The sequence below is a fragment of the Pleurodeles waltl genome, chromosome 10 (genome assembly GCF_031143425.1).
Source record: "Pleurodeles waltl isolate 20211129_DDA chromosome 10, aPleWal1.hap1.20221129, whole genome shotgun sequence".
NCBI lineage: Eukaryota > Metazoa > Chordata > Amphibia > Caudata > Salamandridae > Pleurodeles > Pleurodeles waltl.
This window is the reverse complement of record NC_090449.1, coordinates 327,340,070-327,362,762: the sequence shown is the minus strand read 5'-3', so window position 1 is coordinate 327,362,762 and position 22,693 is coordinate 327,340,070. Positions and strand designations below refer to the sequence as shown.

Below are 22,693 nucleotides of genomic sequence, written 5' to 3'. Positions count from 1 at the left end.
ACATATCGCCACTGAAGATTTCTGTTGTGCAGGAAGGTGTGCCTTCCTGAACAAAAACAATTTCCCCCTCCACGCAGCCATCCTTGTACCATGGCGCAAGGATGGCTGCGTTGGTGCTCGGCAGCTAATTTAGAGCTGGCGCAGAGGGAAGCACAGGGGTGCGCTGTATTCTACTAAATACGGCGCTTCCCTGCATTTTGAAAATGACTGAGTGCGAGGCTGCCAAATTTGGCAGAGCGTCTCACTCAGTCATCCTCTTGTAATTATGGGCCAAAAGGTCTAAAGGATAGAGGCGTTTTATGTCATGTTCGATGACGACCATGGAAATGACTCTAGTCATATTGCAGAAGAGAGAACCATGTGCATTTTCTTGCCTTGCGATGTATTCGCCCACTCTCTGCCCTCAACCCTAGGAGCAGGGTCTGAGCAGTGGTGCTTCTGTGCCCTCGCTCGTTGGTGTCCGGGTCCAAATCCCCAACACACCCTTTTTAGCAGAAAACACACAAATTTTACTCAAAATACACAAAGCTTGAAGATTCCTCATTCCACTCAAAGCATTGTTGTGCAAAATATTTTTAGCCTCAGGAGAAAAAAAGGATCACCATGCCTTGGCTTCCTTCCTGCTTGCTTTCAGTGTGCTCTGTGTGATGCTTTCACAGGCTCTGGTTTCAGGCATTTAGGCATCAGATATTTGTCTCTACCCGCAGCTGTGACTTTTCAGTACATCTGAGTGTACGCTTGCTGGCTGACAACGCTGCAATTTTCACACTTACTCCTCGCTTTGCGAGCAACTGCTGATCAAGTATAGAGGCAATCGGGCAAACATATGAGGGGAATTTTGCTCCTTCAGTCAAGCCCTCATGCTTGTTTCTGTAGTGTAGTGGTTATCACGTTCGCCTAACACGCGAAAGGTCCCCGGTTCGAGACCGGGCAGAAACAATGGGCAGTGTCTGCTTTTGTGTTTGCTCCCTAAAAGCTTAGTCTCACTCAGGGATGGCCTTTAAAAACTTGTGACCTGTGTAAAACTTGTATTACTATTGCAGGCCGGTAAAAAGTTATCTGCATCTTTGCGTAGTCGTGCATGTGCCTGGTTTCTTATTCTGTTTTTTACTTTTTTTTTCTTGGCCATGTTATATTGTGGGGCCTTTAAACCTGTCACCTTGATAGGAACATTGCAAGCGGCAGCATCGACAAGTGCAGACTGAGGAGTCAGACCTAAACACAGACTCAGCTGTCAGGATGGCCGAGTGGTCTAAGGCGGCAGCCTCAAGAGAGCTTGATCTTCAGTTAAGCTAAGCATCCTGGTTTGCTCATGTAGTTGTGGGTTCATATCGCACTTCTGATAGGTCTATTTTCTGCCCTTAAATCTTCCTCTGCTTGCACAGCCAGCTCCCCACAACACTATCTTTGCAAGCTGCTGTAGCATATGAAAAGAAATCCACCAACCCTCCGGCTGGGCCCTCAATCAGCATTCCATGTATTTCTGGAAGGGGCATCTCAGTCACGCCTTCTGTTAGAGCTGCACCTTATCACTGTAACTACCATGCTGGTTTCTACTTAAGCAGTTGATTCCATCGTTTGAAGTGAGGCTCTCCTGCCACTTTTGGGCAGAGAAGGCACTGCCCCTGCAACAACAACAGGCAGACAAGCTCAACCTGGGTTTCCTGGTTAGGTGGGCGGAGCAGAATGGCAATGGTCCCTCCTTGTGACTTGAAATTAACATGAAGAAGACAGAGAGGCAGCTGGGAGTAGGCAGTACCCATGCACCCCTGAACACTGTCTTGCGATTTTCACCCAATTCTGAAATGAGTCGGGAGGAAAGGAGGTGATTTTCCTATCGAAGGCCATTCTGGGAATTCAGCCACCCCGCGTCTCCCAGGTGAGTGTTTCAGGCCTGTGAGGCACTCATATAAATCTCGCCTGATCGAGCACTGAGCGAGCAATTGTGCTTGAATACAAGAGGCATGCTCCTCTGGCTCAGGCGCAAGAGATGGCAGGCCCTTCAGTGCTTCTGGTCTGGAAGTCTACGGTGCAAGGGCCCAGGTCCTGCGGAGGCGTACAACTACCAGAAAGGGTCTGCTTTTCTCATCAGCGCCACAGTTCAGCTTGCTAGCATAGGGCTTCTTGACTACCTCTTGCCTTGCTAGAGGCAAAAAAAAAACCCTTGGCACAAAACATCAATTGCTATGGCACGCTTAGAAGGAGAGTCTCCAAGTGGCCCTGCTTTTTCACAAAGACACTTCAGAAGATGTTTGAAAGGCTTTTGCAGCAGCAGGCTCGTTGGTCTAGGGGTATGATTCTCGCTTTGGGTGTGAGAGGTCCCGGGTTCAAATCCCGGACGAGCCCGTGCCTTCATAGGTTCGATCTGTTTTTAAACAGGAGTATTTCTGCTTTCCACTCTTGTAAGATGCCATGGTGGAATGCATTGCATGCTTTCTACTGGTGTCGAGGCAGTTCGGCATGATGAAGGAGTGCGGGATTTCTTTCTAACTGCTTTTTTGTGTTGGAGCAGCACTTCTCGTTGGAACATGAAATGCACAGTGCTTCTCCAAAGTAATTGCAGGGCTGGTTTTGAAATCACCTCTTGGAATGAAAGTGATCCCAGTTCCTTTCTTCCAAAGGAAGAGATCCTGTCAGAAAGGCTCAGCTTTGAGCGTCATGAATATTGTCCCTTAGTCCTTGCATTCCAGTCCAAAGCATAGCCACATAAAGAAAGCAGGTGTGTCTGTTTCCAGTGCAGTGGTTCCAGTCCAATGCATAGCCACATGAAGCAAATAAGCAGGCATGTCTGTTTCTGTAGTGTAGTGGTTATCACGTTCGCCTTACACGCGAAAGGTCCCTGGTTCGAGGCCAGGCAGAAACAGCAAGTTGCTGTGCTTTATCACATTATTTGCATTTACCACCTCACCTGACAGGTAAATTGAAATTAAAGAGGCTGTGTCTATCCCTCACCATCGTGAGGTACTACGCTCCAAGGGCATCGGTCTCAACTCACCAAGAGAAGACGATACACCTTACGGCAGTCAGTTGCTCCCTTTTTGACCTTTCCATTGAAGCCTGGGCCTACTGTGGTCAAGCCAGCCAAGGAAGGAAGGTATGAGAGCGAAAATGGCTTTCCTACCTTCACCAAGAACATACACCTTGAGCAAAGAAAGGGCCAGACTTACAAGGCCCTATCGCCACCGGCACATCATCTTTAGTGACGCCCCGGTGGCACTATGTACTGTGCCGTATTTACAAGACGCCGTTCAACCACGTTTTGTGGCTTAACACCACCTTGTAAATACGGCCCCTTCACACGCAGCCCTTTCCCTGGAAGGGGCGTGCAATGGGCGTTGCTCTGGGTGGGCCACTGCAACACCATAGCATTTTGATGCTGCTCCAGTTTTACGAGTTTTTGTAAATCTGTGGCAGCGCCAAAATCCAAGCGCCATACAATGGGTGTCGTTATAGTGGAGAAACGAGCAGAAATGTTTTCATTTCTCCTCATTTTTGCTCTTTCTATGTGTGCTGCACGAACATATCGCCACTGAAGATTTCTGTTGTGCAGGAAGGTGTGCCTTCCTGAACAAAAACAATTTCCCCCTCCACGCAGCCATCCTTGTACCATGGCGCAAGGATGGCTGCGTTGGTGCTCGGCAGCTAATTTAGAGCTGGCGCAGAGGGAAGCACAGGGGTGCGCTGTATTCTACTAAATACGGCGCTTCCCTGCATTTTGAAAATGACTGAGTGCGAGGCTGCCAAATTTGGCAGAGCGTCTCACTCAGTCATCCTCTTGTAATTATGGGCCAAAAGGTCTAAAGGATAGAGGCGTTTTATGTCATGTTCGATGACGACCATGGAAATGACTCTAGTCATATTGCAGAAGAGAGAACCATGTGCATTTTCTTGCCTTGCGATGTATTCGCCCACTCTCTGCCCTCAACCCTAGGAGCAGGGTCTGAGCAGTGGTGCTTCTGTGCCCTCGCTCGTTGGTGTCCGGGTCCAAATCCCCAACACACCCTTTTTAGCAGAAAACACACAAATTTTACTCAAAATACACAAAGCTTGAAGATTCCTCATTCCACTCAAAGCATTGTTGTGCAAAATATTTTTAGCCTCAGGAGAAAAAAAGGATCACCATGCCTTGGCTTCCTTCCTGCTTGCTTTCAGTGTGCTCTGTGTGATGCTTTCACAGGCTCTGGTTTCAGGCATTTAGGCATCAGATATTTGTCTCTACCCGCAGCTGTGACTTTTCAGTACATCTGAGTGTACGCTTGCTGGCTGACAACGCTGCAATTTTCACACTTACTCCTCGCTTTGCGAGCAACTGCTGATCAAGTATAGAGGCAATCGGGCAAACATATGAGGGGAATTTTGCTCCTTCAGTCAAGCCCTCATGCTTGTTTCTGTAGTGTAGTGGTTATCACGTTCGCCTAACACGCGAAAGGTCCCCGGGTCGAGACCGGGCAGAAACAATGGGCAGTGTCTGCTTTTGTGTTTGCTCCCTAAAAGCTTAGTCTCACTCAGGGATGGCCTTTAAAAACTTGTGACCTGTGTAAAACTTGTATTACTATTGCAGGCCGGTAAAAAGTTATCTGCATCTTTGCGTAGTCGTGCATGTGCCTGGTTTCTTATTCTGTTTTTTACTTTTTTTTTTCTTGGCCATGTTATATTGTGGGGCCTTTAAACCTGTCACCTTGATAGGAACATTGCAAGCGGCAGCATCGACAAGTGCAGACTGAGGAGTCAGACCTAAACACAGACTCAGCTGTCAGGATGGCCGAGTGGTCTAAGGCGGCAGCCTCAAGAGAGCTTGATCTTCAGTTAAGCTAAGCATCCTGGTTTGCTCATGTAGTTGTGGGTTCATATCGCACTTCTGATAGGTCTATTTTCTGCCCTTAAATCTTCCTCTGCTTGCACAGCCAGCTCCCCACAACACTATCTTTGCAAGCTGCTGTAGCATATGAAAAGAAATCCACCAACCCTCCGGCTGGGCCCTCAATCAGCATTCCATGTATTTCTGGAAGGGGCATCTCAGTCACGCCTTCTGTTAGAGCTGCACCTTATCACTGTAACTACCATGCTGGTTTCTACTTAAGCAGTTGATTCCATCGTTTGAAGTGAGGCTCTCCTGCCACTTTTGGGCAGAGAAGCACTGCCCCTGCAACAACAACAGGCAGACAAGCTCAACCTGGGTTTCCTGGTTAGGTGGGCGGAGCAGAATGGCAATGGTCCCTCCTTGTGACTTGAAATTAACATGAAGAAGACAGAGAGGCAGCTGGGAGTAGGCAGTACCCATGCACCCCTGAACACTGTCTTGCGATTTTCACCCAATTCTGAAATGAGTCGGGAGGAAAGGAGGTGATTTTCCTATCGAAGGCCATTCTGGGAATTCAGCCACCCCGCGTCTCCCAGGTGAGTGTTTCAGGCCTGTGAGGCACTCATATAAATCTCGCCTGATCGAGCACTGAGCGAGCAATTGTGCTTGAATACAAGAGGCATGCTCCTCTGGCTCAGGCGCAAGAGATGGCAGGCCCTTCAGTGCTTCTGGTCTGGAAGTCTACGGTGCAAGGGCCCAGGTCCTGCGGAGGCGTACAACTACCAGAAAGGGTCTGCTTTTCTCATCAGCGCCACAGTTCAGCTTGCTAGCATAGGGCTTCTTGACTACCTCTTGCCTTGCTAGAGGCAAAAAAAAAACCCTTGGCACAAAACATCAATTGCTATGGCACGCTTAGAAGGAGAGTCTCCAAGTGGCCCTGCTTTTTCACAAAGACACTTCAGAAGATGTTTGAAAGGCTTTTGCAGCAGCAGGCTCGTTGGTCTAGGGGTATGATTCTCGCTTTGGGTGTGAGAGGTCCCGGGTTCAAATCCCGGACGAGCCCGTGCCTTCATAGGTTCGATCTGTTTTTAAACAGGAGTATTTCTGCTTTCCACTCTTGTAAGATGCCATGGTGGAATGCATTGCATGCTTTCTACTGGTGTCGAGGCAGTTCGGCATGATGAAGGAGTGCGGGATTTCTTTCTAACTGCTTTTTTGTGTTGGAGCAACACTTCTCGTTGGAACATGAAATGCACAGTGCTTCTCCAAAGTAATTGCAGGGCTGGTTTTGAAATCACCTCTTGGAATGAAAGTGATCCCAGTTCCTTTCTTCCAAAGGAAGAGATCCTGTCAGAAAGGCTCAGCTTTGAGCGTCATGAATATTGTCCCTTAGTCCTTGCATTCCAGTCCAAAGCATAGCCACATAAAGAAAGCAGGTGTGTCTGTTTCCAGTGCAGTGGTTCCAGTCCAATGCATAGCCACATGAAGCAAATAAGCAGGCATGTCTGTTTCTGTAGTGTAGTGGTTATCACGTTCGCCTTACACGCGAAAGGTCCCTGGTTCGAGGCCAGGCAGAAACAGCAAGTTGCTGTGCTTTATCACATTATTTGCATTTACCACCTCACCTGACAGGTAAATTGAAATTAAAGAGGCTGTGTCTATCCCTCACCATCGTGAGGTACTACGCTCCAAGGGCATCGGTCTCAACTCACCAAGAGAAGACGATACACCTTACGGCAGTCAGTTGCTCCCTTTTTGACCTTTCCATTGAAGCCTGGGCCTACTGTGGTCAAGCCAGCCAAGGAAGGAAGGTATGAGAGCGAAAATGGCTTTCCTACCTTCACCAAGAACATACACCTTGAGCAAAGAAAGGGCCAGACTTACAAGGCCCTATCGCCACCGGCACATCATCTTTAGTGACGCCCCGGTGGCACTATGTACTGTGCCGTATTTACAAGACGCCGTTCAACCACGTTTTGTGGCTTAACACCACCTTGTAAATACGGCCCCTTCACACGCAGCCCTTTCCCTGGAAGGGGCGTGCAATGGGCGTTGCTCTGGGTGGGCCACTGCAACACCATAGCATTTTGATGCTGCTCCAGTTTTACGAGTTTTTGTAAATCTGTGGCAGCGCCAAAATCCAAGCGCCATACAATGGGTGTCGTTATAGTGGAGAAACGAGCAGAAATGTTTTCATTTCTCCTCATTTTTGCTCTTTCTATGTGTGCTGCACGAACATATCGCCACTGAAGATTTCTGTTGTGCAGGAAGGTGTGCCTTCCTGAACAAAAACAATTTCCCCCTCCACGCAGCCATCCTTGTACCATGGCGCAAGGATGGCTGCGTTGGTGCTCGGCAGCTAATTTAGAGCTGGCGCAGAGGGAAGCACAGGGGTGCGCTGTATTCTACTAAATACGGCGCTTCCCTGCATTTTGAAAATGACTGAGTGCGAGGCTGCCAAATTTGGCAGAGCGTCTCACTCAGTCATCCTCTTGTAATTATGGGCCAAAAGGTCTAAAGGATAGAGGCGTTTTATGTCATGTTCGATGACGACCATGGAAATGACTCTAGTCATATTTCAGACGAGAGAACCTTGTGCATTTTCTTGCCTTGCGATGTATTCGCCCACTCTCTGCCCTCAACCCTAGGAGCAGGGTCTGAGCAGTGGTGCTTCTGTGCCCTCGCTCGTTGGTGTCCGGGTCCAAATCCCCAACACACCCTTTTTAGCAGAAAACACACAAATTTTACTCAAAATACACAAAGCTTGAAGATTCCTCATTCCACTCAAAGCATTGTTGTGCAAAATATTTTTAGCCTCAGGAGAAAAAAAGGATCACCATGCCTTGGCTTCCTTCCTGCTTGCTTTCAGTGTGCTCTGTGTGATGCTTTCACAGGCTCTGGTTTCAGGCATTTAGGCATCAGATATTTGTCTCTACCCGCAGCTGTGACTTTTCAGTACATCTGAGTGTACGCTTGCTGGCTGACAACGCTGCAATTTTCACACTTACTCCTCGCTTTGCGAGCAACTGCTGATCAAGTATAGAGGCAATCGGGCAAACATATGAGGGGAATTTTGCTCCTTCAGTCAAGCCCTCATGCTTGTTTCTGTAGTGTAGTGGTTATCACGTTCGCCTAACACGCGAAAGGTCCCCGGTTCGAGACCGGGCAGAAACAATGGGCAGTGTCTGCTTTTGTGTTTGCTCCCTAAAAGCTTAGTCTCACTCAGGGATGGCCTTTAAAAACTTGTGACCTGTGTAAAACTTGTATTACTATTGCAGGCCGGTAAAAAGTTATCTGCATCTTTGCGTAGTCGTGCATGTGCCTGGTTTCTTATTCTGTTTTTTACTTTTTTTTTTCTTGGCCATGTTATATTGTGGGGCCTTTAAACCTGTCACCTTGATAGGAACATTGCAAGCGGCAGCATCGACAAGTGCAGACTGAGGAGTCAGACCTAAACACAGACTCAGCTGTCAGGATGGCCGAGTGGTCTAAGGCGGCAGCCTCAAGAGAGCTTGATCTTCAGTTAAGCTAAGCATCCTGGTTTGCTCATGTAGTTGTGGGTTCATATCGCACTTCTGATAGGTCTATTTTCTGCCCTTAAATCTTCCTCTGCTTGCACAGCCAGCTCCCCACAACACTATCTTTGCAAGCTGCTGTAGCATATGAAAAGAAATCCACCAACCCTCCGGCTGGGCCCTCAATCAGCATTCCATGTATTTCTGGAAGGGGCATCTCAGTCACGCCTTCTGTTAGAGCTGCACCTTATCACTGTAACTACCATGCTGGTTTCTACTTAAGCAGTTGATTCCATCGTTTGAAGTGAGGCTCTCCTGCCACTTTTGGGCAGAGAAGGCACTGCCCCTGCAACAACAACAGGCAGACAAGCTCAACCTGGGTTTCCTGGTTAGGTGGGCGGAGCAGAATGGCAATGATCCCTCCTTGTGACTTGAAATTAACATGAAGAAGACAGAGAGGCAGCTGGGAGTAGGCAGTACCCATGCACCCCTGAACACTGTCTTGCGATTTTCACCCAATTCTGAAATGAGTCGGGAGGAAAGGAGGTGATTTTCCTATCGAAGGCCATTCTGGGAATTCAGCCACCCCGCGTCTCCCAGGTGAGTGTTTCAGGCCTGTGAGGCACTCATATAAATCTCGCCTGATCGAGCACTGAGCGAGCAATTGTGCTTGAATACAAGAGGCATGCTCCTCTGGCTCAGGCGCAAGAGATGGCAGGCCCTTCAGTGCTTCTGGTCTGGAAGTCTACGGTGCAAGGGCCCAGGTCCTGCGGAGGCGTACAACTACCAGAAAGGGTCTGCTTTTCTCATCAGCGCCACAGTTCAGCTTGCTAGCATAGGGCTTCTTGACTACCTCTTGCCTTGCTAGAGGCAAAAAAAAACCCCTTGGCACAAAACATCAATTGCTATGGCACGCTTAGAAGGAGAGTCTCCAAGTGGCCCTGCTTTTTCACAAAGACACTTCAGAAGATGTTTGAAAGGCTTTTGCAGCAGCAGGCTCGTTGGTCTAGGGGTATGATTCTCGCTTTGGGTGTGAGAGGTCCCGGGTTCAAATCCCGGACGAGCCCGTGCCTTCATAGGTTCGATCTGTTTATAAACAGGAGTATTTCTGCTTTCCACTCTTGTAAGATGCCATGGTGGAATGCATTGCATGCTTTCTACTGGTGTCGAGGCAGTTCGGCATGATGAAGGAGTGCGGGATTTCTTTCTAACTGCTTTTTTGTGTTGGAGCAGCACTTCTCGTTGGAACATGAAATGCACAGTGCTTCTCCAAAGTAATTGCAGGGCTGGTTTTGAAATCACCTCTTGGAATGAAAGTGATCCCAGTTCCTTTCTTCCAAAGGAAGAGATCCTGTCAGAAAGGCTCAGCTTTGAGCGTCATGAATATTGTCCCTTAGTCCTTGCATTCCAGTCCAAAGCATAGCCACATAAAGAAAGCAGGTGTGTCTGTTTCCAGTGCAGTGGTTCCAGTCCAATGCATAGCCACATGAAGCAAATAAGCAGGCATGTCTGTTTCTGTAGTGTAGTGGTTATCACGTTTGCCTTACACGCAAAAGGTCCCTGGTTCGAGGCCAGGCAGAAACAGCAAGTTGCTGTGCTTTATCACATTATTTGCATTTACCACCTCACCTGACAGGTAAATTGAAATTAAAGAGGCTGTGTCTATCCCTCACCATCGTGAGGTACTACGCTCCAAGGGCATCGGTCTCAACTCACCAAGAGAAGACGATACACCTTACGGCAGTCAGTTGCTCCCTTTTTGACCTTTCCATTGAAGCCTGGGCCTACTGTGGTCAAGCCAGCCAAGGAAGGAAGGTATGAGAGCGAAAATGGCTTTCCTACCTTCACCAAGAACATACACCTTGAGCAAAGAAAGGGCCAGACTTACAAGGCCCTATCGCCACCGGCACATCATCTTTAGTGACGCCCCGGTGGCACTATGTACTGTGCCGTATTTACAAGACGCCGTTCAACCACGTTTTGTGGCTTAACACCACCTTGTAAATACGGCCCCTTCACACGCAGCCCTTTCCCTGGAAGGGGCGTGCAATGGGCGTTGCTCTGGGTGGGCCACTGCAACACCATAGCATTTTGATGCTGCTCCAGTTTTACAAGTTTTTGTAAATCTGTGGCAGCGCCAAAATCCAAGCGCCATACAATGGGTGTCGTTATAGTGGAAAAACGAGCAGAAATGTTTTCATTTCTCCTCATTTTTGCTCTTTCTATGTGTGCTGCACGAACATATCGCCACTGAAGATTTCTGTTGTGCAGGAAGGTGTGCCTTCCTGAACAAAAACAATTTCCCCCTCCACGCAGCCATCCTTGTACCATGGCGCAAGGATGGCTGCGTTGGTGCTCGGCAGCTAACTTAGAGCTGGCGCAGAGGGAAGCACAGGGGTGCGCTGTATTCTACTAAATACGGCGCTTCCCTGCATTTTGAAAATGACTGAGTGCGAGGCTGCCAAATTTGGCAGAGCGTCTCACTCAGTCATCCTCTTGTAATTATGGGCCAAAAGGTCTAAAGGATAGAGGCGTTTTATGTCATGTTCGATGACGACCATGGAAATGACTCTAGTCATATTGCAGAAGAGAGAACCATGTGCATTTTCTTGCCTTGCGATGTATTCGCCCACTCTCTGCCCTCAACCCTAGGAGCAGGGTCTGAGCAGTGGTGCTTCTGTGCCCTCGCTCGTTGGTGTCCGGGTCCAAATCCCCAACACACCCTTTTTAGCAGAAAACACACAAATTTTACTCAAAATACACAAAGCTTGAAGATTCCTCATTCCACTCAAAGCATTGTTGTGCAAAATATTTTTAGCCTCAGGAGAAAAAAAGGATCACCATGCCTTGGCTTCCTTCCTGCTTGCTTTCAGTGTGCTCTGTGTGATGCTTTCACAGGCTCTGGTTTCAGGCATCTAGGCATCAGATATTTGTCTCTACCCGCAGCTGTGACTTTTCAGTACATCTGAGTGTACGCTTGCTGGCTGACAACGCTGCAATTTTCACACTTACTCCTCACTTTGCGAGCAACTGCTGATCAAGTATAGAGGCAATCGGGCAAACATATGAGGGGAATTTTGCTCCTTCAGTCAAGCCCTCATGCTTGTTTCTGTAGTGTAGTGGTTATCACGTTCGCCTAACACGCGAAAGGTCCCCGGTTCGAGACCGGGCAGAAACAATGGGCAGTGTCTGCTTTTGTGTTTGCTCCCTAAAAGCTTAGTCTCACTCAGGGATGGCCTTTAAAAACTTGTGACCTGTGTAAAACTTGTATTACTATTGCAGGCCGGTAAAAAGTTATCTGCATCTTTGCGTAGTCGTGCATGTGCCTGGTTTCTTATTCTGTTTTTTACTTTTTTTTTTCTTGGCCATGTTATATTGTGGGGCCTTTAAACCTGTCACCTTGATAGGAACATTGCAAGCGGCAGCATCGACAAGTGCAGACTGAGGAGTCAGACCTAAACACAGACTCAGCTGTCAGGATGGCCGAGTGGTCTAAGGCGGCAGCCTCAAGAGAGCTTGATCTTCAGTTAAGCTAAGCATCCTGGTTTGCTCATGTAGTTGTGGGTTCATATCGCACTTCTGATAGGTCTATTTTCTGCCCTTAAATCTTCCTCTGCTTGCACAGCCAGCTCCCCACAACACTATCTTTGCAAGCTGCTGTAGCATATGAAAAGAAATCCACCAACCCTCCGGCTGGGCCCTCAATCAGCATTCCATGTATTTCTGGAAGGGGCATCTCAGTCACGCCTTCTGTTAGAGCTGCACCTTATCACTGTAACTACCATGCTGGTTTCTACTTAAGCAGTTGATTCCATCGTTTGAAGTGAGGCTCTCCTGCCACTTTTGGGCAGAGAAGGCACTGCCCCTGCAACAACAACAGGCAGACAAGCTCAACCTGGGTTTCCTGGTTAGGTGGGCGGAGCAGAATGGCAATGGTCCCTCCTTGTGACTTGAAATTAACATGAAGAAGACAGAGAGGCAGCTGGGAGTAGGCAGTACCCATGCACCCCTGAACACTGTCTTGCGATTTTCACCCAATTCTGAAATGAGTCGGGAGGAAAGGAGGTGATTTTCCTATCGAAGGCCATTCTGGGAATTCAGCCACCCCGCGTCTCCCAGGTGAGTGTTTCAGGCCTGTGAGGCACTCATATAAATCTCGCCTGATCGAGCACTGAGCGAGCAATTGTGCTTGAATACAAGAGGCATGCTCCTCTGGCTCAGGCGCAAGAGATGGCAGGCCCTTCAGTGCTTCTGGTCTGGAAGTCTACGGTGCAAGGGCCCAGGTCCTGCGGAGGCGTACAACTACCAGAAAGGGTCTGCTTTTCTCATCAGCGCCACAGTTCAGCTTGCTAGCATAGGGCTTCTTGACTACCTCTTGCCTTGCTAGAGGCAAAAAAAAAACCCTTGGCACAAAACATCAATTGCTATGGCACGCTTAGAAGGAGAGTCTCCAAGTGGCCCTGCTTTTTCACAAAGACACTTCAGAAGATGTTTGAAAGGCTTTTGCAGCAGCAGGCTCGTTGGTCTAGAGGTATGATTCTCGCTTTGGGTGTGAGAGGTCCCGGGTTCAAATCCCGGACGAGCCCGTGCCTTCATAGGTTCGATCTGTTTTTAAACAGGAGTATTTCTGCTTTCCACTCTTGTAAGATGCCATGGTGGAATGCATTGCATGCTTTCTACTGGTGTCGAGGCAGTTCGGCATGATGAAGGAGTGCGGGATTTCTTTCTAACTGCTTTTTTGTGTTGGAGCAACACTTCTCGTTGGAACATGAAATGCACAGTGCTTCTCCAAAGTAATTGCAGGGCTGGTTTTGAAATCACCTCTTGGAATGAAAGTGATCCCAGTTCCTTTCTTCCAAAGGAAGAGATCCTGTCAGAAAGGCTCAGCTTTGAGCGTCATGAATATTGTCCCTTAGTCCTTGCATTCCAGTCCAAAGCATAGCCACATAAAGAAAGCAGGTGTGTCTGTTTCCAGTGCAGTGGTTCCAGTCCAATGCATAGCCACATGAAGCAAATAAGCAGGCATGTCTGTTTCTGTAGTGTAGTGGTTATCACGTTCGCCTTACACGCGAAAGGTCCCTGGTTCGAGGCCAGGCAGAAACAGCAAGTTGCTGTGCTTTATCACATTATTTGCATTTACCACCTCACCTGACAGGTAAATTGAAATTAAAGAGGCTGTGTCTATCCCTCACCATCGTGAGGTACTACGCTCCAAGGGCATCGGTCTCAACTCACCAAGAGAAGACGATACACCTTACGGCAGTCAGTTGCTCCCTTTTTGACCTTTCCATTGAAGCCTGGGCCTACTGTGGTCAAGCCAGCCAAGGAAGGAAGGTATGAGAGCGAAAATGGCTTTCCTACCTTCACCAAGAACATACACCTTGAGCAAAGAAAGGGCCAGACTTACAAGGCCCTATCGCCACCGGCACATCATCTTTAGTGACGCCCCGGTGGCACTATGTACTGTGCCGTATTTACAAGACGCCGTTCAACCACGTTTTGTGGCTTAACACCACCTTGTAAATACGGCCCCTTCACACGCAGCCCTTTCCCTGGAAGGGGCGTGCAATGGGCGTTGCTCTGGGTGGGCCACTGCAACACCATAGCATTTTGATGCTGCTCCAGTTTTACGAGTTTTTGTAAATCTGTGGCAGCGCCAAAATCCAAGCGCCATACAATGGGTGTCGTTATAGTGGAGAAACGAGCAGAAATGTTTTCATTTCTCCTCATTTTTGCTCTTTCTATGTGTGCTGCACGAACATATCGCCACTGAAGATTTCTGTTGTGCAGGAAGGTGTGCCTTCCTGAACAAAAACAATTTCCCCCTCCACGCAGCCATCCTTGTACCATGGCGCAAGGATGGCTGCGTTGGTGCTCGGCAGCTAATTTAGAGCTGGCGCAGAGGGAAGCACAGGGGTGCGCTGTATTCTACTAAATACGGCGCTTCCCTGCATTTTGAAAATGACTGAGTGCGAGGCTGCCAAATTTGGCAGAGCGTCTCACTCAGTCATCCTCTTGTAATTATGGGCCAAAAGGTCTAAAGGATAGAGGCGTTTTATGTCATGTTCGATGACGACCATGGAAATGACTCTAGTCATATTGCAGAAGAGAGAACCATGTGCATTTTCTTGCCTTGCGATGTATTCGCCCACTCTCTGCCCTCAACCCTAGGAGCAGGGTCTGAGCAGTGGTGCTTCTGTGCCCTCGCTCGTTGGTGTCCGGGTCCAAATCCCCAACACACCCTTTTTAGCAGAAAACACACAAATTTTACTCAAAATACACAAAGCTTGAAGATTCCTCATTCCACTCAAAGCATTGTTGTGCAAAATATTTTTAGCCTCAGGAGAAAAAAAGGATCACCATGCCTTGGCTTCCTTCCTGCTTGCTTTCAGTGTGCTCTGTGTGATGCTTTCACAGGCTCTGGTTTCAGGCATTTAGGCATCAGATATTTGTCTCTACCCGCAGCTGTGACTTTTCAGTACATCTGAGTGTACGCTTGCTGGCTGACAACGCTGCAATTTTCACACTTACTCCTCGCTTTGCGAGCAACTGCTGATCAAGTATAGAGGCAATCGGGCAAACATATGAGGGGAATTTTGCTCCTTCAGTCAAGCCCTCATGCTTGTTTCTGTAGTGTAGTGGTTATCACGTTCGCCTAACACGCGAAAGGTCCCCGGTTCGAGACCGGGCACAAACAATGGGCAGTGTCTGCTTTTGTGTTTGCTCCCTAAAAGCTTAGTCTCACTCAGGGATGGCCTTTAAAAACTTGTGACCTGTGTAAAACTTGTATTACTATTGCAGGCCGGTAAAAAGTTATCTGCATCTTTGCGTAGTCGTGCATGTGCCTGGTTTCTTATTCTGTTTTTTACTTTTTTTTTTCTTGGCCATGTTATATTGTGGGGCCTTTAAACCTGTCACCTTGATAGGAACATTGCAAGCGGCAGCATCGACAAGTGCAGACTGAGGAGTCAGACCTAAACACAGACTCAGCTGTCAGGATGGCCGAGTGGTCTAAGGCGGCAGCCTCAAGAGAGCTTGATCTTCAGTTAAGCTAAGCATCCTGGTTTGCTCATGTAGTTGTGGGTTCATATCGCACTTCTGATAGGTCTATTTTCTGCCCTTAAATCTTCCTCTGCTTGCACAGCCAGCTCCCCACAACACTATCTTTGCAAGCTGCTGTAGCATATGAAAAGAAATCCACCAACCCTCCGGCTGGGCCCTCAATCAGCATTCCATGTATTTCTGGAAGGGGCATCTCAGTCACGCCTTCTGTTAGAGCTGCACCTTATCACTGTAACTACCATGCTGGTTTCTACTTAAGCAGTTGATTCCATCGTTTGAAGTGAGGCTCTCCTGCCACTTTTGGGCAGAGAAGGCACTGCCCCTGCAACAACAACAGGCAGACAAGCTCAACCTGGGTTTCCTGGTTAGGTGGGCGGAGCAGAATGGCAATGGTCCCTCCTTGTGACTTGAAATTAACATGAAGAAGACAGAGAGGCAGCTGGGAGTAGGCAGTACCCATGCACCCCTGAACACTGTCTTGCGATTTTCACCCAATTCTGAAATGAGTCGGGAGGAAAGGAGGTGATTTTCCTATCGAAGGCCATTCTGGGAATTCAGCCACCCCACGTCTCCCAGGTGAGTGTTTCAGGCCTGTGAGGCACTCATATAAATCTTGCCTGATCGAGCACTGAGCGAGCAATTGTGCTTGAATACAAGAGGCATGCTCCTCTGGCTCAGGCGCAAGAGATGGCAGGCCCTTCAGTGCTTCTGGTCTGGAAGTCTACGGTGCAAGGGCCCAGGTCCTGCGGAGGCGTACAACTACCAGAAAGGGTCTGCTTTTCTCATCAGCGCCACAGTTCAGCTTGCTAGCATAGGGCTTCTTGACTACCTCTTGCCTTGCTAGAGGCAAAAAAAAAACCCTTGGCACAAAACATCAATTGCTATGGCACGCTTAGAAGGAGAGTCTCCAAGTGGCCCTGCTTTTTCACAAAGACACTTCAGAAGATGTTTGAAAGGCTTTTGCAGCAGCAGGCTCGTTGGTCTAGGGGTATGATTCTCGCTTTGGGTGTGAGAGGACCCGGGTTCAAATCCCGGACGAGCCCGTGCCTTCATAGGTTCGATCTGTTTTTAAACAGGAGTATTTCTGCTTTCCACTCTTGTAAGATGCCATGGTGGAATGCATTGCATGCTTTCTACTGGTGTCGAGGCAGTTCGGCATGATGAAGGAGTGCGGGATTTCTTTCTAACTGCTTTTTTGTGTTGGAGCAGCACTTCTCGTTGGAACATGAAATGCACAGTGCTTCTCCAAAGTAATTGCAGGGCTGGTTTTGAAATCACCTCTTGGAATGAAAGTGATCCCAGTTCCTTTCTTCCAAAGGAAGAGATCCTGTCAGAAAGGCTCAGCTTTGAGCGTCATGAATATTGTCCCTTAGTCCTTGCATTCCAGTCCAAAGCATAGCCACATAAAGAAAGCAGGTGTGTCTGTTTCCAGTGCAGTGGTTCCAGTCCAATGCATAGCCACATGAAGCAAATAAGCAGGCATGTCTGTTTCTGTAGTGTAGTGGTTATCACGTTCGCCTTACACGTGAAAGGTCCCTGGTTCGAGGCCAGGCAGAAACAGCAAGTTGCTGTGCTTTATCACATTATTTGCATTTACCACCTCACTTGACAGGTAAATTGAAATTAAAGAGGCTGTGTCTATCCCTCACCATCGTGAGGTACTACGCTCCAAGGGCATCGGTCTCAACTCACCAAGAGAAGACGATACACCTTACGGCAGTCAGTTGCTCCCTTTTTGACCTTTCCATTGAAGCCTGGGCCTACTGTGGTCAAGCCAGCCAAGGAAGGAAGGTATGAGAGCGAAAATGGCTTTCCTACCTTCACCAAGAACATACACCTTGAGCAAAGAAAGGGCCAGACTTACAAGGCCCTATCGCCACCGGCACATCATCTTTAGTGACGCCCCGGTGGCACTATGTACTGTGCCGTATTTACAAGACGCCGTTCAACCACGTTTTGTGGCTTAACACCACCTTGTAAATACGGCCCCTTCACACGCAGCCCTTTCCCTGGAAGGGGCGTGCAATGGGCGTTGCTCTGGGTGGGCCACTGCAACACCATAGCATTTTGATGCTGCTCCAGTTTTACGAGTTTTTGTAAATCTGTGGCAGCGCCAAAATCCAAGCGCCATACAATGGGTGTCGTTATAGTGGAGAAACGAGCAGAAATGTTTTCATTTCTCCTCATTTTTGCTCTTTCTATGTGTGCTGCACGAACATATCGCCACTGAAGATTTCTGTTGTGCAGGAAGGTGTGCCTTCCTGAACAAAAACAATTTCCCCCTCCACGCAGCCATCCTTGTACCATGGCGCAAGGATGGCTGCGTTGGTGCTCGGCAACTAATTTAGAGCTGGCGCAGAGGGAAGCACAGGGGTGCGCTGTATTCTACTAAATACGGCGCTTCCCTGCATTTTGAAAATGACTGAGTGCGAGGCTGCCAAATTTGGCAGAGCGTCTCACTCAGTCATCCTCTTGTAATTATGGGCCAAAAGGTCTAAAGGATAGAGGCGTTTTATGTCATGTTCGATGACGACCATGGAAATGACTCTAGTCATATTGCAGAAGAGAGAACCATGTGCATTTTCTTGCCTTGCGATGTATTCGCCCACTCTCTGCCCTCAACCCTAGGAGCAGGGTCTGAGCAGTGGTGCTTCTGTGCCCTCGCTCGTTGGTGTCCGGGTCCAAATCCCCAACACACCCTTTTTAGCAGAAAACACACAAATTTTACTCAAAATACACAAAGCTTGAAGATTCCTCATTCCACTCAAAGCATTGTTGTGCAAAATATTTTTAGCCTCAGGAGAAAAAAAGGATCACCATGCCTTGGCTTCCTTCCTGCTTGCTTTCAGTGTGCTCTGTGTGATGCTTTCACAGGCTCTGGTTTCAGGCATTTAGGCATCAGATATTTGTCTCTACCCGCAGCTGTGACTTTTCAGTACATCTGAGTGTACGCTTGCTGGCTGACAACGCTGCAATTTTCACACTTACTCCTCGCTTTGCGAGCAACTGCTGATCAAGTATAGAGGCAATCGGGCAAACATATGAGGGGAATTTTGCTCCTTCAGTCAAGCCCTCATGCTTGTTTCTGTAGTGTAGTGGTTATCACGTTTGCCTAACACGCGAAAGGTCCCCGGTTCGAGACCGGGCAGAAACAATGGGCAGTGTCTGCTTTTGTGTTTGCTCCCTAAAAGCTTAGTCTCACTCAGGGATGGCCTTTAAAAACTTGTGACCTGTGTAAAACTTGTATTACTATTGCAGGCCGGTAAAAAGTTATCTGCATCTTTGCGTAGTCGTGCATGTGCCTGGTTTCTTATTCTGTTTTTTACTTTTTTTTTTCTTGGCCATGTTATATTGTGGGGCCTTTAAACCTGTCACCTTGATAGGAACATTGCAAGCGGCAGCATCGACAAGTGCAGACTGAGGAGTCAGACCTAAACACAGACTCAGCTGTCAGGATGGCCGAGTGGTCTAAGGCGGCAGCCTCAAGAGAGCTTGATCTTCAGTTAAGCTAAGCATCCTGGTTTGCTCATGTAGTTGTGGGTTCATATCGCACTTCTGATAGGTCTATTTTCTGCCCTTAAATCTTCCTCTGCTTGCACAGCCAGCTCCCCACAACACTATCTTTGCAAGCTGCTGTAGCATATGAAAAGAAATCCACCAACCCTCCGGCTGGGCCCTCAATCAGCATTCCATGTATTTCTGGAAGGGGCATCTCAGTCACGCCTTCTGTTAGAGCTGCACCTTATCACTGTAACTACCATGCTGGTTTCTACTTAAGCAGTTGATTCCATCGTTTGAAGTGAGGCTCTCCTGCCACTTTTGGGCAGAGAAGGCACTGCCCCTGCAACAACAACAGGCAGACAAGCTCAACCTGGGTTTCCTGGTTAGGTGGGCGGAGCAGAATGGCAATGGTCCCTCCTTGTGACTTGAAATTAACATGAAGAAGACAGAGAGGCAGCTGGGAGTAGGCAGTACCCATGCACCCCTGAACACTGTCTTGCGATTTTCACCCAATTCTGAAATGAGTCGGGAGGAAAGGAGGTGATTTTCCTATCGAAGGCCATTCTGGGAATTCAGCCACCCCGCGTCTCCCAGGTGAGTGTTTCAGGCCTGTGAGGCACTCATATAAATCTCGCCTGATCGAGCACTGAGCGAGCAATTGTGCTTGAATACAAGAGGCATGCTCCTCTGGCTCAGGCGCAAGAGATGGCAGGCCCTTCAGTGCTTCTGGTCTGGAAGTCTACGGTGCAAGGGCCCAGGTCCTGCGGAGGCGTACAACTACCAGAAAGGGTCTGCTTTTCTCATCAGCGCCACAGTTCAGCTTGCTAGCATAGGGCTTCTTGACTACCTCTTGCCTTGCTAGAGGCAAAAAAAAAACCCTTGGCACAAAACATCAATTGCTATGGCACGCTTAGAAGGAGAGTCTCCAAGTGGCCCTGCTTTTTCACAAAGACACTTCAGAAGATGTTTGAAAGGCTTTTGCAGCAGCAGGCTCGTTGGTCTAGGGGTATGATTCTCGCTTTGGGTGTGAGAGGTCCCGGGTTCAAATCCCGGACGAGCCCGTGCCTTCATAGGTTCGATCTGTTTTTAAACAGGAGTATTTCTGCTTTCCACTCTTGTAAGATGCCATGGTGGAATGCATTGCATGCTTTCTACTGGTGTCGAGGCAGTTCGGCATGATGAAGGAGTGCGGGATTTCTTTCTAACTGCTTTTTTGTGTTGGAGCAGCACTTCTCGTTGGAACATGAAATGCACAGTGCTTCTCCAAAGTAATTGCAGGGCTGGTTTTGAAATCACCTCTTGGAATGAAAGTGATCCCAGTTCCTTTCTTCCAAAGGAAGAGATCCTGTCAGAAAGGCTCAGCTTTGAGCGTCATGAATATTGTCCCTTAGTCCTTGCATTCCAGTCCAAAGCATAGCCACATAAAGAAAGCAGGTGTGTCTGTTTCCAGTGCAGTGGTTCCAGTCCAATGCATAGCCACATGAAGCAAATAAGCAGGCATGTCTGTTTCTGTAGTGTAGTGGTTATCACGTTCGCCTTACACGCGAAAGGTCCCTGGTTCGAGGCCAGGCAGAAACAGCAAGTTGCTGTGCTTTATCACATTATTTGCATTTACCACCTCACCTGACAGGTAAATTGAAATTAAAGAGGCTGTGTCTATCCCTCACCATCGTGAGGTACTACGCTCCAAGGGCATCGGTCTCAACTCACCAAGAGAAGACGATACACCTTACGGCAGTCAGTTGCTCCCTTTTTGACCTTTCCATTGAAGCCTGGGCCTACTGTGGTCAAGCCAGCCAAGGAAGGAAGGTATGAGAGCGAAAATGGCTTTCCTACCTTCACCAAGAACATACACCTTGAGCAAAGAAAGGGCCAGACTTACAAGGCCCTATCGCCACCGGCACATCATCTTTAGTGACGCCCCGGTGGCACTATGTACTGTGCCGTATTTACAAGACGCCGTTCAACCACGTTTTGTGGCTTAACACCACCTTGTAAATACGGCCCCTTCACACGCAGCCCTTTCCCTGGAAGGGGCGTGCAATGGGCGTTGCTCTGGGTGGGCCCCTGCAACACCATAGCATTTTGATGCTGCTCCAGTTTTACGAGTTTTTGTAAATCTGTGGCAGCGCCAAAATCCAAGCGCCATACAATGGGTGTCGTTATAGTGGAGAAACGAGCAGAAATGTTTTCATTTCTCCTCATTTTTGCTCTTTCTATGTGTGCTGCACGAACATATCGCCACTGAAGATTTCTGTTGTGCAGGAAGGTGTGCCTTCCTGAACAAAAACAATTTCCCCCTCCACGCAGCCATCCTTGTACCATGGCGCAAGGATGGCTGCGTTGGTGCTCGGCAGCTAATTTAGAGCTGGCGCAGAGGGAAGCACAGGGGTGCGCTGTATTCTACTAAATACGGCGCTTCCCTGCATTTTGAAAATGACTGAGTGCGAGGCTGCCAAATTTGGCAGAGCGTCTCACTCAGTCATCCTCTTGTAATTATGGGCCAAAAGGTCTAAAGGATAGAGGCGTTTTATGTCATGTTCGATGACGACCATGGAAATGACTCTAGTCATATTGCAGAAGAGAGAACCATGTGCATTTTCTTGCCTTGCGATGTATTCGCCCACTCTCTGCCCTCAACCCTAGGAGCAGGGTCTGAGCAGTGGTGCTTCTGTGCCCTCGCTCGTTGGTGTCCGGGTCCAAATCCCCAACACACCCTTTTTAGCAGAAAACACACAAATTTTACTCAAAATACACAAAGCTTGAAGATTCCTCATTCCACTCAAAGCATTGTTGTGCAAAATATTTTTAGCCTCAGGAGAAAAAAAGGATCACCATGCCTTGGCTTCCTTCCTGCTTGCTTTCAGTGTGCTCTGTGTGATGCTTTCACAGGCTCTGGTTTCAGGCATTTAGGCATCAGATATTTGTCTCTACCCGCAGCTGTGACTTTTCAGTACATCTGAGTGTACGCTTGCTGGCTGACAACGCTGCAATTTTCACACTTACTCCTCGCTTTGCGAGCAACTGCTGATCAAGTATAGAGGCAATCGGGCAAACATATGAGGGGAATTTTGCTCCTTCAGTCAAGCCCTCATGCTTGTTTCTGTAGTGTAGTGGTTATCACGTTCGCCTAACACGCGAAAGGTCCCCGGTTCGAGACCGGGCAGAAACAATGGGAAGTGTCTGCTTTTGTGTTTGCTCCCTAAAAGCTTAGTCTCACTCAGGGATGGCCTTTAAAAACTTGTGACCTGTGTAAAACTTGTATTACTATTGCAGGCCGGTAAAAAGTTATCTGCATCTTTGCGTAGTCGTGCATGTGCCTGGTTTCTTATTCTGTTTTTTACTTTTTTTTTTCTTGGCCATGTTATATTGTGGGGCCTTTAAACCTGTCACCTTGATAGGAACATTGCAAGCGGCAGCATCGACAAGTGCAGACTGAGGAGTCAGACCTAAACACAGACTCAGCTGTCAGGATGGCCGAGTGGTCTAAGGCGGCAGCCTCAAGAGAGCTTGATCTTCAGTTAAGCTAAGCATCCTGGTTTGCTCATGTAGTTGTGGGTTCATATCGCACTTCTGATAGGTCTATTTTCTGCCCTTAAATCTTCCTCTGCTTGCACAGCCAGCTCCCCACAACACTATCTTTGCAAGCTGCTGTAGCATATGAAAAGAAATCCACCAACCCTCCGGCTGGGCCCTCAATCAGCATTCCATGTATTTCTGGAAGGGGCATCTCAGTCACGCCTTCTGTTAGAGCTGCACCTTATCACTGTAACTACCATGCTGGTTTCTACTTAAGCAGTTGATTCCATCGTTT

At 48.3% G+C, this 22,693-nt stretch overlaps 19 non-coding genes across 19 annotated transcripts; all 19 read left to right on the top strand.

Moving 5' to 3' along the window:
- The first annotated feature begins 866 nt into the window (after positions 1 to 866).
- Positions 867 to 939, top strand: TRNAV-AAC (transfer RNA valine (anticodon AAC)). The gene has a single exon. It is a non-coding gene; the product is annotated as a tRNA-Val (tRNA).
- A 1,335-nt stretch (positions 940 to 2,274) lies between these two features.
- On the top strand, positions 2,275 to 2,346 carry TRNAP-UGG (transfer RNA proline (anticodon UGG)). Its single transcript has one exon. It is a non-coding gene; the product is annotated as a tRNA-Pro (tRNA).
- Positions 2,347 to 2,790: 444 nt separating this feature from the next.
- On the top strand, positions 2,791 to 2,863 carry TRNAV-UAC (transfer RNA valine (anticodon UAC)). Its single transcript has one exon. It is a non-coding gene; the product is annotated as a tRNA-Val (tRNA).
- Positions 2,864 to 4,384: 1,521 nt separating this feature from the next.
- On the top strand, positions 4,385 to 4,457 carry TRNAV-AAC (transfer RNA valine (anticodon AAC)). The gene has a single exon. It is a non-coding gene; the product is annotated as a tRNA-Val (tRNA).
- A 1,335-nt stretch (positions 4,458 to 5,792) lies between these two features.
- Positions 5,793 to 5,864, top strand: TRNAP-UGG (transfer RNA proline (anticodon UGG)). The gene has a single exon. It is a non-coding gene; the product is annotated as a tRNA-Pro (tRNA).
- A 444-nt stretch (positions 5,865 to 6,308) lies between these two features.
- Positions 6,309 to 6,381, top strand: TRNAV-UAC (transfer RNA valine (anticodon UAC)). The gene has a single exon. It is a non-coding gene; the product is annotated as a tRNA-Val (tRNA).
- Positions 6,382 to 7,902: 1,521 nt separating this feature from the next.
- On the top strand, positions 7,903 to 7,975 carry TRNAV-AAC (transfer RNA valine (anticodon AAC)). Its single transcript has one exon. It is a non-coding gene; the product is annotated as a tRNA-Val (tRNA).
- A 1,336-nt stretch (positions 7,976 to 9,311) lies between these two features.
- TRNAP-UGG (transfer RNA proline (anticodon UGG)) lies at positions 9,312 to 9,383 on the top strand. The gene has a single exon. It is a non-coding gene; the product is annotated as a tRNA-Pro (tRNA).
- A 444-nt stretch (positions 9,384 to 9,827) lies between these two features.
- TRNAV-UAC (transfer RNA valine (anticodon UAC)) lies at positions 9,828 to 9,900 on the top strand. The gene has a single exon. It is a non-coding gene; the product is annotated as a tRNA-Val (tRNA).
- A 1,521-nt stretch (positions 9,901 to 11,421) lies between these two features.
- On the top strand, positions 11,422 to 11,494 carry TRNAV-AAC (transfer RNA valine (anticodon AAC)). The gene has a single exon. It is a non-coding gene; the product is annotated as a tRNA-Val (tRNA).
- Positions 11,495 to 12,830: 1,336 nt separating this feature from the next.
- Positions 12,831 to 12,902, top strand: TRNAP-UGG (transfer RNA proline (anticodon UGG)). The gene has a single exon. It is a non-coding gene; the product is annotated as a tRNA-Pro (tRNA).
- A 444-nt stretch (positions 12,903 to 13,346) lies between these two features.
- On the top strand, positions 13,347 to 13,419 carry TRNAV-UAC (transfer RNA valine (anticodon UAC)). Its single transcript has one exon. It is a non-coding gene; the product is annotated as a tRNA-Val (tRNA).
- A 1,521-nt stretch (positions 13,420 to 14,940) lies between these two features.
- TRNAV-AAC (transfer RNA valine (anticodon AAC)) lies at positions 14,941 to 15,013 on the top strand. Its single transcript has one exon. It is a non-coding gene; the product is annotated as a tRNA-Val (tRNA).
- Positions 15,014 to 16,349: 1,336 nt separating this feature from the next.
- On the top strand, positions 16,350 to 16,421 carry TRNAP-UGG (transfer RNA proline (anticodon UGG)). Its single transcript has one exon. It is a non-coding gene; the product is annotated as a tRNA-Pro (tRNA).
- A 444-nt stretch (positions 16,422 to 16,865) lies between these two features.
- Positions 16,866 to 16,938, top strand: TRNAV-UAC (transfer RNA valine (anticodon UAC)). The gene has a single exon. It is a non-coding gene; the product is annotated as a tRNA-Val (tRNA).
- A 1,521-nt stretch (positions 16,939 to 18,459) lies between these two features.
- TRNAV-AAC (transfer RNA valine (anticodon AAC)) lies at positions 18,460 to 18,532 on the top strand. The gene has a single exon. It is a non-coding gene; the product is annotated as a tRNA-Val (tRNA).
- A 1,336-nt stretch (positions 18,533 to 19,868) lies between these two features.
- Positions 19,869 to 19,940, top strand: TRNAP-UGG (transfer RNA proline (anticodon UGG)). Its single transcript has one exon. It is a non-coding gene; the product is annotated as a tRNA-Pro (tRNA).
- A 444-nt stretch (positions 19,941 to 20,384) lies between these two features.
- TRNAV-UAC (transfer RNA valine (anticodon UAC)) lies at positions 20,385 to 20,457 on the top strand. Its single transcript has one exon. It is a non-coding gene; the product is annotated as a tRNA-Val (tRNA).
- A 1,521-nt stretch (positions 20,458 to 21,978) lies between these two features.
- On the top strand, positions 21,979 to 22,051 carry TRNAV-AAC (transfer RNA valine (anticodon AAC)). The gene has a single exon. It is a non-coding gene; the product is annotated as a tRNA-Val (tRNA).
- The last annotated feature ends 642 nt before the right edge of the window (positions 22,052 to 22,693 follow it).